The sequence below is a fragment of the Macaca thibetana genome, chromosome 19 (assembly GCF_024542745.1).
Source record: "Macaca thibetana thibetana isolate TM-01 chromosome 19, ASM2454274v1, whole genome shotgun sequence".
NCBI classification, from domain to species: domain Eukaryota; kingdom Metazoa; phylum Chordata; class Mammalia; order Primates; family Cercopithecidae; genus Macaca; species Macaca thibetana.
The window spans coordinates 4588364-4602299 of NC_065596.1; the positions used below are offsets into that span (position 1 = coordinate 4588364).

Sequence of the window (13936 nt, forward strand, 5' to 3'; positions counted from 1 at the left end):
ACCTATAGTTGTACAACATCAAATGCTATTTTTTATTTAAAATCGTATTTCCTATAAGTATTCAATTTATATTACCCTCCTTTGCCATTTCAATGCCTTCTCCACTTTGTATCAGTGGAAAACAGGCCAGCAGGTCCCAGGAAAGCACGTGGTGCTATTACTACTTTAAGAGTGATCATGAAGAGCACTTGTTTGGGTGTTTCTCACATGTCAAACACTCTTATTTGGCTTGAAGTAGTGGTTCTCTGTGTTTTTCTAAGTTTACTGTAATATAAAATTCTTAGCTAAGCATGCTTTATCTTATTCAAATATGTTTTATGAGATTTCATTGACATTTAAGTGTCTGAATTATCTGGAATACTGAAATTTTCCATGAACCCAAGTTGAGTACTCTAGATAATCTTTTTCTAAAAGCTTTTCCAAGGCAGAGTAAGATTTATGACATTATCATATGGAAGAAGTGTATTAATGTTTTCAGTAATCACTCTGAACACAGCATTTTCTGTCCCCACTATGCACCCTGAGTCCACTCAGGGGAAACTGGTATCTCTGTGAAGAGGCAGAAGAAAATGCTGAGTGGAGGTGCACCACACTGCACAGCAATGCTTTCCACATGCACCTATTAGGGTCTTCAATTAATTGGGCTGTTATTTGCATGGCTAGGAACTTTATAAATTTAGTCGTACTATATTTTAGCAACTAATGGCATCTGTTACCCATTAATTTTATGCATTTGCTTTTTTGAAAAACAAATCTTTTGTTAATTTTACTCTAAATTAAGACTAAATTTACAATCTTCAATTTTTCACTAAGACAAATCGGAGAAGAGCAATGTGTTTGTATAGCATGCATGTTTCTGCCTGTCAAAATTTTTCTTTCATTGCCTTGGAAACCCTGGGAAGCCCCCTGGAAAATACTCCCTTTGAATACTTTAGCCAGGATTTTAGATTTCAAAAGGTCAAGTGAGCAAAACCCAAATCTTGTCTTTGTTTCTTTTGTTAATCATCTGGCCATTTCTAAAAGCATGGTAATTATGCCAAGCCATTGAAAAGATGTGGTTTTGATTAATTTTATTTCATTTCAAATGTTTTCTCTGTTAATTTTTTCATGTTAATCTAAAAGAAACTGCCTACATAACTATGTATTCAAGAAATATTCATATTAAGATGTTTATAGTTTATTACAGTATAGTAGAATCCTCTATAATTAGAAGTTATTTATAAATTTATTCTTTTTAAGGTTTTTCAAATGTGAAAAAAAATTAGGTATGCCTTTGGAAATCAGTTCAATTCTAGGACATTACCCACTGGTCTTCATGGTATTTCTGTAATGAATAGTGTAAACCTGGGTCACCAGAATGGTGCAGACATGCTGATTGAATTAGAATGAGTTCAGCCTTGTTGGTAGACTATCGGTATCCCAGAGGCTGATCATTCACTACAGCTTGCTAAATGTTGTTCTGTAATACCAGTGAGCACTTTTACCCAGGTTACCCTTTTCCTCCCATTAATGTGGCCCTGTTGTGGTCTCCTGTTTCTCTTAAGCTATCCCAGATGAGAGGTGATTATTTCTTGCATAAATGAGATTCCCTTTTTTCCCTCTGCCATAGGATCCGCTTATTCTCCCTACTGGAAGCAATGTGCAGGAGGCAGGAATGATGACAATACACAAACATGTTTCCTGCCATGTGGCCACTATAAGCAGCTTACAGTATGTTCTGCCTAGAAATCACTTAGACTTTCAGGCCAGCAGAGGTATTTTTCTATGTGTCTCTTTCTCTTAAAAGCACCTCTAATTAAGTTTGGCACAATCAGGATAATCTCTATTTTGATAAACACAAAGTCAACTCATGAGTGACCTAATTTTGTGAGTGATTTCCCACCACAGTCACACTTTTTTTTTACACTCAATAGGAATGTATTACACAGCAGGTGTGCAACAGACTGGGAATCCAGGGTATTATCACAACAACCTCTGCCTCCCAGGTTCAAGTGATTCTCCTGCCTCAGCCTCCCGAGTAGCTGGGATTACAGGTGCATGCCACCATGCCCAGCTAATTTCTTGTATTTTTAGTAGAGATGGGGTTTCACCATATTAGCCAGGATGGTCTCAATCTCCTGAGCTCATTATCTGCCTGCCTTGACCTCCCAAAGTGCTCGGATTACAGGCATGAGCCACCGCGCTTGGCCAAGGCAATAACTAATAGCCTACCAACCAAAAAAGTCCAGGACCAGACAGATTCACAGCTGAATTCTACCAGAGGTACAAAGAGGAGCTGGTACCATTCCTTCAGAAACTATTCCAATCAATAGAAAAACAGGGAATCCTCCCTAACTCATTTTATGAGGCCACCATCATCCTGATACCAAAGCCTGGCAGAGACACTACAAAAAAAAAAAAAAGAGAGAGAGAGAGAGAGAGAATTTTAGACCAATATCCCTGATGAACATCAATGCAAAAATCCTCAATTTTTTTTGGATTAAAAAAAAACCGAATCCAGCAGCACGTCAAAAAGCTCATCCACCGTGATCAAGTCGGATTCATCCCTGGGATGTAAGGCTGGTTCAACATATGCAAATCAATAAACGTAATCCATCACATAAACATAAACAGAACCAACAACAAAAACCACATGATTATGTCAATAGATGCTGAAAAGACCTTCAACAAAATTCAACAGCCCTTCTTGCTAAAAACTCTAAATAAACTAGGGATTGATGGAATGTATCTGAAAATAATAAGAGCTATTTATGACAATCCCACAGCAATATCATATTGAATGGGCAAAAACTAGAAGCATTCACTTTGAAAACCGGCACAAGACAAGGATGCCCTCTCTCACCACTCCTATTCAACATAGTGTTGGAAGTTCTGGCCAGGGTAATCAGGTAAGAGAAAGAAATAAAGGGTATTCAATCAGGAAAAGAGGAAGTCAAATTGTCCCTGTTTGCAGATGACATGATCGTATACTTAGAAAACCCCATCATCTCAGCCCAAAATCTCCTTAAGCTGATAACCAACTTCAGCAAAGTCTCAGGATACAAAATCAATGTGCAAAAATCACAAGCATTCCTATACACCAATAACAGACAGAGAGCCAAATCTTGAGTGAACTCCCATTCACAACTGGTACAAAGAGAATAAAATACCTAGAAATCCAACTTACAAAGGATGTGAAGGACCCTTCAAGGAGAACTACAAACCACTGCTCAACGAAATAAAAGAGGACACAAATAAATGGAAGAACATTCCATGCTCATGTATAGGAAGAATATCGTGAAAATGGCCATACTGCGCAAGGTAATTTATAGATTCAACGCCATCCCCATGAAGCTACCAATGGCTTTCTTCACAGAATTGGAAAAAACTAATTTAAAGTTCATAGGGAACTAAAAAAGAGCTCGTATGGCCAAGACAATCCTAAGCAGAAAGAACAAAGCTAGAGGCATTACACTACCTGACTTCAAACTATACTACAAGGCTACAGTAACCAAAAAAGCAGGGTACTGGTACCAAAACAGATATGTAGACCAATGGAACAGAACAGAGTCCTCAGAAATAACACATCTACAACCATCTGATCTTTGACAAACTTGACAAAAACAAGAAATAGGGAAAGGATTCCCTATTTAATAAATAGTGCTGGGAAAACTGGCTAGCCCTATGTAGAAAGCTAAAATTGGACCCCTTCCTTACACCTTATACAAAAATTAACTCAAGATGGATTAAAGACTTAAGTGTTAGACCTAAAACCATAAAAATCCTAGAAGAAAACCTACGCAATACCATTCAGGACACAGGCATGGGAAAGGACTTCATGACTAAAACACCAAAAGCAATAGCAACAAAAGCCAAAATAGACAAATGACATCTAATTAAAATAAATCATGCTACTATAAAGACACATGCACACTATGTTTATTGTGGCACTATTCACAATAGCAGAGACTTGGAACCAACCCAAATGTCCATCAATGATAGACTGGATTAAGAAAATGTGGCACATATACACCATGGAATACTATGCAACCATAAAAAAGGATGAGTTCATGTCTTCTGCATGGACATGGATGAAGCTGGAAACCATCATTCTCAGCAAACTATCACAAGGACAGAAAACCAAACACTGCATGTTCTCATTCATAGGTGGGAACTGAACACTTGGCACTTGGACACAGGGTGGGGAACATCACACACTGGGGCCTGTCGGGGGGTGGGGGGCTGAGGGAGTGATAGCATTAGGAGAAATACCTAATGTAAATGAGTTGATGCGTGCAGCAAACCAACATAGCACATGTATACTTATGTATCAAACCTACTCTTTGTGCACATGTACCCTAGAATTTAAAGTATAATAATAATAAAATAATCCCAAGTAACAGACTAAAAAATAATAATTAACTACTTTCCAGTTTTATTCATTACAAATATTAACTAACATCTTTTTCCTGGCTTAAATTATTTTTTGTACCGTTTTATACATTCACACACACATAGAAAAATAAAAACATATCCAATTATTCAATTTTAGTTGTTTTTATTAATATAAACGTTAAAAATGATTTTTTTTTCCATTTGAAAAGGGCTTTTATTGTTGTACTCAAGAGTGCTATTTCTGGAGACAAAGTTGTCTGTGCTTTAATAGGCATTTTCTGGGAAGAATCCAAACCATAAGCCATAAAATTTTACATTAATAAATTCAAGACAAAGTATAGATTTGCTTTCAGCATTTTTGAGATGTTTAGTTTTCTATTAGTCATGCTATTAAAATAATTTTTGTTTGAATAATTGCTTTTCTGATAAGCAATAAGCAAACAGATGTCATAATTTTCTTCCACCTAAGGTTTATCTTCAGAGTAATTTGTGTATAGTTAACTCTATGTAAATTAACACTAAAAGTCTGTATGTTTGCAGGCAGAGAGACCACATGTTCAAAGAAAACTATATAACAAATATTTACTAATTTTTCAGAACTCAGAAATGTAAGAATTTTTTTATATTTCTTTCTCTTTTTTTGAGATGGAGTCTCTGTCACCCAGGCTAGAGCACAGTGGCGTGATCTCAGCTCACTGCAACCTTCCCTCCGGGGTTCAAGCGATTCTCCTGCCTCAGCCTCCAGGCGTGCACGACCATGTCCAGTTAATTTTTGTATTTTTAGTAGAGATGGGGTTTCACCATGTTTGCCAGGCTGATGTTCAGCTGTTGACCTCAGGCATTCCACCTGCTTCACTAAATTATGCACTAAAAGTGTATAATTACACTGTTTGTAATACAAATGATAAACGCTAGAGGTGATGGATATCTTATTTACCCTAATGAAATTTCTACATATTGTATGCCTGAATCAAAATATGCCATATAAGGCATAAATATATACACATACTATATACCCACAAATACTAATAATAAATTTCAATAAGAAAAAAATAGGGAGGGTTTAGCGGCTCATGCCTGTAATCCCAGCAGTTTGGGAGGCCAAGGTGGGCAGATCACCTGAGGTCAGGAGTACGTGACCATCCTGGCCAACATGGTGAAACTCATCTCTACTAAAAATACGAAAATTAGCCAGGCATGGTGGCGCACACCTGTAATCCAAGAACTCTCAGGTTCAAGCAATTCTTCCTCAGGCTCCTAAATAACTGGGATTACAGGCATGTGCCACCATGCCCAGCTAATTTTTGTATTTTTAGTAGAGATGGGGTTTCTCCATGTTGGTCAGGCTGGTCTCGATCTCCTGACCTCAAGTGATTCACCTGCCTCAGCCTCCCAAAGTGCTAGGATTACAGGCATGAGCCACTACGCCCAGCCCATAAAACTTTATATTTAAAAAACCATAAACATTATATTAAAACCTGTCTAAACTAATAAATACACCTGGCCATATTTTAATAATTTTTAACTATAATTAATAATTTCTTTCTCTCACATAATGTAGAAAAGCATTACTCTGAAACCCCACCTTATTTTTTATCTTTATTTATTAATTAATTCATTATGATTTTTGGAAAAAAAGTTTTCAGATGTTCTGCATACATGTTAACGTAGGTTAGGCCATTCAAAAGACATTCAAAGCATCAACATTAAGTAATAGGCTAGAATCATACAAATGAGAACATGAACCCTCACCTTATACATTACTTAACTACAAAAAGCCTCTCCATATATGTTTTCATCATGCATCTTACATTTTAATGTCCTTATTCTTTTTTTTTTTTTTTTTGAGACGGAGTCTCGATCTGTCGCCCAGGCTGGAGTGCAGTGGCGCGATCTCGGCTCACTGCAAGCTCCGCCTCCCGGGCCGACGCCATTCTCCTGCCTCAGCCTCCCGAGTAGCTGGGACCACAGGCGCCCGCCTCCGCGCCCGGTTAATTTTTTGTATTTTTAGTAGAGACGGGGTTTCACCGTTTTAGCCAGGATGGTCTCGATCTCCTGACCTTGTGATCCACCCGCCTCAGCCTCCCAAAGTGCTGGGATTACAGACGTGAGCCACTGCGCCCGGCCGTCCTTATTCTTTTATAGAAAATATCATACATAATGCCCAACTAATAAAAAACAATATCTCTAATGCAGCATCAATTGATCATATGCTTTCACATGTGAATACAATAGGAATAAAATCACAGCATAAAGCAATGTGAAAGCTTTATTACATCATTATTCACTTTTCAAAAAATTTTTTCAAGGAAACAAGTATACGTTCAATGTAATTACAGTGCTTCAAAAATCCACTTTTTTAAAAGTTATGTAGAAATAATTTATCTAACAGCCGCAGCTGTGGATTCGTTTTTATACTCAAAATTCTGATTTAGTGTAATGTCTGAACTGTCAGAACCTTAATTATTCTATGGAAAATTCTCTGATATTTACATAGAATCAATTTTGAATTAGTTTTTCATATTTGCTGCATCTGCAAAAATATATTTTAGTATAAACCCTCTGGTGTTTTCTAAGCTGTAGTTTTGGGGAAAAAAAGTCTTTCCAAATTCATTACATTTGCAGGACTATTCTCAATATAAATTTCCTTGATTCCCTCAAACAAAGCTTGAGCAACTGCTTCAGGGTTTTCCTCTAGTACAAAATGTGGGCAATAAGATCTGTGACACAAGTAAAGGCACTACTACCCCCTTTATATTCGTAATGGCTGTCTTCAGAATAAATATTCTTGTTCACTTTAAAGGCTTCTATTTTCTGAAACATTTTTTGACAGTAATTGCACTTAATGCTTTATTAACTATGAACCTTCTTCTGTTGAGTAAGATGTGAGTAGGCATTAACGGTTTTTCCATATCCTTTGTACAATTTTTCTCAAGGATAAGAGCTTTCCTGTGAAATATGGTATAAGCACTAATAAAATATTTTGCCACATTCTTCACACTTACAGTTTTGGATATATGAATTATATTACCTACAATCATGTGTTGACAACCATATAAACGCTTTGTCATGTTTTATACATTTCTAGGGTCTCACACTAGTATAATTTATTTTTACGTATAGGGAATTTGGAGGTGTTGGTAAAAGCACTGTCGCATCTTTCAGGTTTGTAGAGTTCCTCTTCAGCATGAATTATCACCATGTCTCTTAAGAATTAAGAACTTGTAGCCAGGCATGGTGACTCACGCCTGTAACCCCAGCACTTTGGAAGGCCAAGGCAGGTGGATTACCTGAGGTCAGGAGTTCGAGAGCAGCCTGGCCAACATTGTGAAACCCCATCTCTACCAAAAATATAAAAAATTAGCCAGGCGTGGTGTTGGGCACCTGTAATCCCAGCTACTTGTGAGGCTGAGGCAGAAGAATGGCTTAAACCCAGGAGGCAAAAGTTGCAGTGAGCCGAGATCATGCCATTGCACTCCAGCCTCGGTGACAAGAGTGAAACTCCATCTCAAAAAAAAAAAACAAGGAATTGAGAAATTGTTATAGGCTTTGCCACATTCTTCACACTTGTAGGGTTTCTGTTTGGTATGAATTATGTGTAATAAGGGTTGAGAACTTCCTTAAAAAGCTTTGTCACATTCTTTATATTTGTAGGGTTTATGTTCGATATAAACTTTCATATTTAGTCAGAGTCGAGGACTGGTTAAAGGCTTTCCCACATTCAACACATTCATAGGGTTTCCCTCCAGTATAAATTATCGTATGCTAATTAAAAGTGGAGGAACATTTAAAAGATCTGTCACATTCTTCACTATGTAGGGTTTTCGTTCAATATGAATTTTCTTATGTTTATTAAGGTCTGAGGACCAATTAAAAGCTTTGCCACATTCTTCACATTTGTAAGGTTTCTCTCCAGTATGAATTCTTTTATGTGTAGTTAGAGTTGAGGATGCAGTAAAGGATTTGCCACATTCTTCACATTTGTAGGGTTTCTCTCCAGTATGAGTTCTTTTATGTTTAGAGAGGATTGAGGGCCAAGTAAAAGTTTTCCCACATTCATCGCATTTGTAGGGTTTCTCTCCAGTATGAATTTTCTCATGTGAAAAAAGGGTTGTGGAATGGTTAAAGGCTTTGCCACATTCTCTACATCTGTAGGGTTTCTCTCCAGTATGATGTATCTTATGTGTAGTAAGGTGTGAGGATAGGTGAAAGGCTTTGCCACAATCTTCACATTTGTAGGGTTTCTCTCCTGTATGAATTCTCTTATGTATAGTAAGGTTAGAGCAGTGCTTAAAGGATTTGCCACATTCTTCACATTTGTAGGGTTTCCCTCTAGTATGAATTTTCTTGTGTGTAGTAACATGTGAGGGGTGCTTAAAGGCTTTGCCACATTCTTCACATTTGTAAGGTTTCTCTCCAGTATGAACTATCTTATGTGTAGTAAGGTCTGTGGATCGGTTGAAGGCTTTGCCACATTCTTCACATTTGTAGGGTTTCTCTCCACTATGGATTTTCTTATGTGTAGTAAGGTTTGAGGACTGCTTAAAGGCTTTGCCACATTCTTCACATTTGTAGGGTTTCTCTCCGGTGTGAATTCTCTTATGTGTAGTAAGGTTTGCAGATTGGTTAAAAGCTTTGCCACATTCTTCACATCTGTAGGGTTTCTCTCCAGTATGAATTTTCTCATGTGTAGTAAGGGTTGAGGACCGGTTAAAAGCTTTGCCACATATTATACATTTGAAAAGATTTATTCCAGTATGTCTTATCTTATATGTGTTTGAATTTGAAAACTTAGGAAAGACTTTTCCATATTTATCACATTGAAATATTTTTTTCTGGGTAGTTGTCAAACATTGGTTAAGTCCATTATAACCTCTTTTGTGCACCTTATGCTCACCCATGCTTTTACAGCCTTTTTTAAACTGTAAATTGTCATGTCTGCATTTTTCATATCTTCTCAGTATCACTTTTTGGAAAGAATCTTGTATGCTCTTCTCTGGCCAAAAGTCTTGGGCAAAATGAGAACTCATAACTAAAAGAAACAACAAAAACACATTACTTCAATTGCTAGACTCAGATAAATATACTTTACAAATCTAACCTATAAAATTATACAAACTACATAAGCAAGATGACATAGCAAAATACCACCAACTCTAACTTCTTCCTGGACATATAAATGTAGTAAAAACATGCTGACAAAAATAAAATTGTAAAAAATTTATAAATGAGTTAAGTGTGTGAAGGGCCCCAGGTGAGCAGAATGCAAATAGCCACATAGAAGAAAAAGAAAGCTCTGTTAGTTAAACCCAACACAGCTCTTCCTGCTGCCCAGTGTAACATTGTGCTTTTAAAAGTAAATTGCTGGTTGGGCATGGTGACTCACGCCTGTAATCACAGCACTTTGGGAGGCTAAGGTGGGTGGATCATGAGGTCAGGAGTTCAAAACCAGCATGGTCAAGATGGTGAAACCTTGTCTTTACTAAAAATACAAAAAAATTAGCGGGCATGGCAGCAGGCACCTTGAATCCCAGCTACTCGGTAGGCTGTGGGAGAGAATGGCTTCAACCAGGGAGGCAAAGATTGCAGTGAGCCAAGAATGCACCACTGCACTCCAGCCTGGCAATACAGTGAGACTCCACCTCAAAAAAAAAAAAAGTAAATTGTTGGCCAGGCAAGATGGCTCATGCCTGTAACCCCAGACATTTGGTAAGGCAAGGCAGGTGGATCACCTGAGGTCAGGAGATTGAGATCAGCCTGACCAACATGGTGAAACCCCATCTCAACTAAAAATACAGAAAATTAGCCAGGCATGGTAACAAGTACCTGTAATCCTAGCACCTGAAGGCTGAAGCAGGAGAATTGCTTCAGCTGTGGAGGCAGAGATTGTAGTGAGCTAAGATTATGCCCCTGCACTCCAGCCAAGGTAAGAGAGTAAGACTCTGTCTCTCACACACACACACAAATGTAAATTGCCAACTCCTGGTTTCTTTTTTTAAAATAAGAAAAATATTGGCACATACATCTTTATTTCTGGTTTCTATGAACTCTTTTAGACACCAGATAATGTCTCCCATAACATAAAATGCTGAAAGAAATACTGATATGCGTTAGAATGACAGTTTGAGTCTGCTGAGTCTAAAGGTAAATGTTACAGAAGCAGAGAAACTTCAGTAACCCAAACAGGGAATGGCTGTAACAAGTGATTACTGATTATTAAGAAGAAATATGAATAAGCCGATTTAACTAAACAATAAACACAACATTTTAGATAAGACACATCCTAAAAACATGTTTGAGAAATTCCCAGAATCTCTAGCCAAGACAATTGATTTCAGATGACACAAGGACAAACCTATATTATAAAGATTGGAACAGTTAGCTTTTTGTTAATATCTGAATCTCAATCAAAGATTACAATGTATACAAAATATTCGGGCAACACGGCCCATCAAAAAAGTTATACAATTTTCAAAAGCGACTATAAAAAGTGTATAAAGTAATTTTTAAAATTCAGAATAAATTGAACGGGCCAGGCTTTGAGGCTCATTCCTGTGATTCTAACACACTGGGAAGCCAAGGTGGGAAAATCACATGAGGTCAGGAGTTTGAGACCAGCCTAGCCAACATGATGAAACCCTGTAACTACTAAAAATACAGAAATTAGCTGGGTGTGGTGGCATGTGCCTGTATTCCCAGCTACTTGAGAAACTGACACACAAGAATTACTTGAACCCAAGACAGGAAGGTTGTAGTGAGTGAAGACTGTACCACTGCTGGCCAGGCTGGGCAACAGAGCAAGACTGTATCCAAAAAAAAAAAAAAAAAGGACAGGAACAGTGGCTCAGGCCTGTAATCCCAGCACTTTTGGGAGGCTGGAGTGGGTGAATCATTTGGGGTCAGGAGTTCAAGATCAGCCTGGTCAACAGAGTGAAAGCCTGTCTCTACTAAAAATACAAAAATCAGCCAAGTGCGGCAGCATACACCTGTAATCCCAGCTACTGGGAGGCTGAGGCAGGAGAGTCACTTGAACCTGGGAGGGGGAGATTGCAGTGAACCAGGATCATGCCACTGCACTCCAGCCTGAGCAACAGACTGAGACTCTGTCTCAGAAAATAAATAAATAAATTGGATCTGTTAGAGGTTTTATGTAATCCCCTAGATACCACTAAGAAAATATCTGTCTAGATACACAAAAGAAAATAAGAAAAATAATTGAAAGCATATCAATACAAAAATAAAAAAAAAACCACACAAGATAGAAAGAGAAAAACAAAGATAAAAGAATCAAATAAAACAATTAATAAAATAACATTGGCTAGGCGCAGTCGCTCACATCTGTAATCCCAGCACATCCCCGCAAGGCCAAGGTGGGTGATTCACTGGAGGTCAGGAGTTCAAGACCAGCCTGGCCAAGATGGCATAACTCCATCTCTACTAAAAATACCAAAAATTAGCCAGGCGTGGTGGTGGGTGCCTGTAATCCCAGCTACTCAGGAGGCTGAGACAGGAGAATTACTTGAACCCTGGAGGCAGAGGTTGCAGTGAGCCAAGACTGTGCCATTTCACTCCAGCCTGAGTGACAGAGCGAGACTCTGTCTCAAAATAAATAAATAAATAATATTAGCAAGGTTTTCTCTTTCAGAAAACTATATATATATATACACACACACACACACACACACACACACACACAAATTATCTTTCCAGTCAAGAAACATACTTTCAATAAGAAGGTTTATTAAAAAATTTTATCAGCCTGACCAACGTGGTGAAACCCCATCTCTACTGAAAATACAAAAATTAGCCAGGAGTGGTGGTGCATGCCTGTAATCCCAGCTACTCAGGAGGCTGAGGCAGGAGAATCACTTGAACAACTGCACTGCAGCCTGAGTGACAGAGCGAAACTTCGTCTAAAAAAAAAAAAAAAAAAAAAAAAAAAAAAATTAAAAATCAAGATCCAACTTACTTTTCTACAAGAGTCACCGAAGATCTAATGACAAAGACTGAAAGTGGCAAGATGGAAGTAGAAATTTCTTTTTTTTTTTTTTTTTTTTTTTTTGAGACGGAGTCTCACGCTGTTGCCCAGGCTGAAGTGCAGTGGCGCGATCTCGGCTCACTGCAAGCTCCGCCTCCTGGGTTCACGCCATTCTCCTGCCTCAGCCTCCTGAGTAGCTAGGACTACAGGCGCCCGCCACCGCGCCCGGCTAATTTTTTGTATTTTTAGTAGAGACGGGGTTTCACTGTGGTCTTGATCTCCTGACCTTGTGATCCGCCCGCCTCGGCCTCCCAAAGTGCTGGGATTACAGGCTTGAGCCACCGCGCCCGGCGGAAGTAGAAATTTCATGTAAATATTAACCAAATGACAGCAGAAGAGGTCAAAATAATATTACACAAGCTACATCTTAAGTCAAAAACTGTCATATTTTATCAAATGTACTTTAAGTCAAAACTTCAAAAAGACAAAGGACATTAAACAATATATAGATCACCTGAGGTCAGGCATTCAAGACCAGCCTGGCCATCACGGTGAAACCCCGTCACTACTAAAAATACAAAAAAATTAGCCGGGTGTGGTAGCAGGTGCCTTTAATCCCAGCTACTCAGAAGGCTGAGACAGGAAAATCGCTTGAACTTGGGAAGCATAGGTTGCAGTGAGCTGAGATCACACCATTGCACTTCAGCCTGAGCAACAAGAGTGAAAATCTGTCACAAAAGAAAATAAATACATAAATAAAATTATATATATATAAAAAATAGAATGCCTGAGTGGTTTTTTTGTTTTGTTTTGTTTTGTTTTGTTTTTGAGATGGAGTCTCGCTCTGTCGCCCAGGCTGGAGTGCAGTGGCGCGATCTCGGCTCACTGCAAGCTCCGCCTCCTGGGTTTACGCCATTCTCCTGCCTCAGCCTCCTGAGTAGCTGGGACTACAGGCGCCCGCCACCGCGCCCGGCTAATTTTTTGTATTTTTAGTAGAGACGGGGTTTCACCGTGGTCTCGATCTCCTGACCTTGTGATCTGCCCACCTCGGCCTCCCAAAGTGCTGGGATTACAGGCGTGAGCCACCGCGCCCGGCCAACCTGAGTGGTTTTTTAAAAAGCATTCCGTATGCTGCCTACAAGAGACTCATTTTAGCCTTGAGTCAAATAGGCTGAAAATAAAAGAATGAAAAAAAATGTATATTCCATGAGAATAGTAACCACAATTGAGTGATGTGGTCATAATTATATTAGACATAATATGCCTTAAGTGACATACACTGATATTATAGTAAATTGAGTTGATTTAGCAGGAATCTATAACTGTAATATTTATCTATCTATATATATGTGTGTATATAACATCAGGGCTCCAAAATATATAAAGCAACTATTGACAAAAGTGAAGCAAGAGGCCGGGCGTGGTGGCTCAAGCCTGTAATCCCAGCACTTTGGGAGGCCGAGACAGGTGGATCACGAGGTCAGGAGATTGAGACCAGCCTGGCTAACACGGTGAAACCCCATCTCTACTAAAAAAAAAAAATACAAAAAACTAGCCGGGCGAGGTGGCGGGCGCCTGTAGTCC

The 13936-nt window shown here is 38.6% G+C and overlaps 1 protein-coding gene across 2 annotated transcripts in view; it reads right to left on the bottom strand.

Moving 5' to 3' along the window:
• Positions 1-13936, bottom strand: part of LOC126942272 (zinc finger protein 486-like) — a 268583-nt gene that overhangs the window by 222847 nt on the left and 31800 nt on the right. The window lies entirely within an intron of this gene.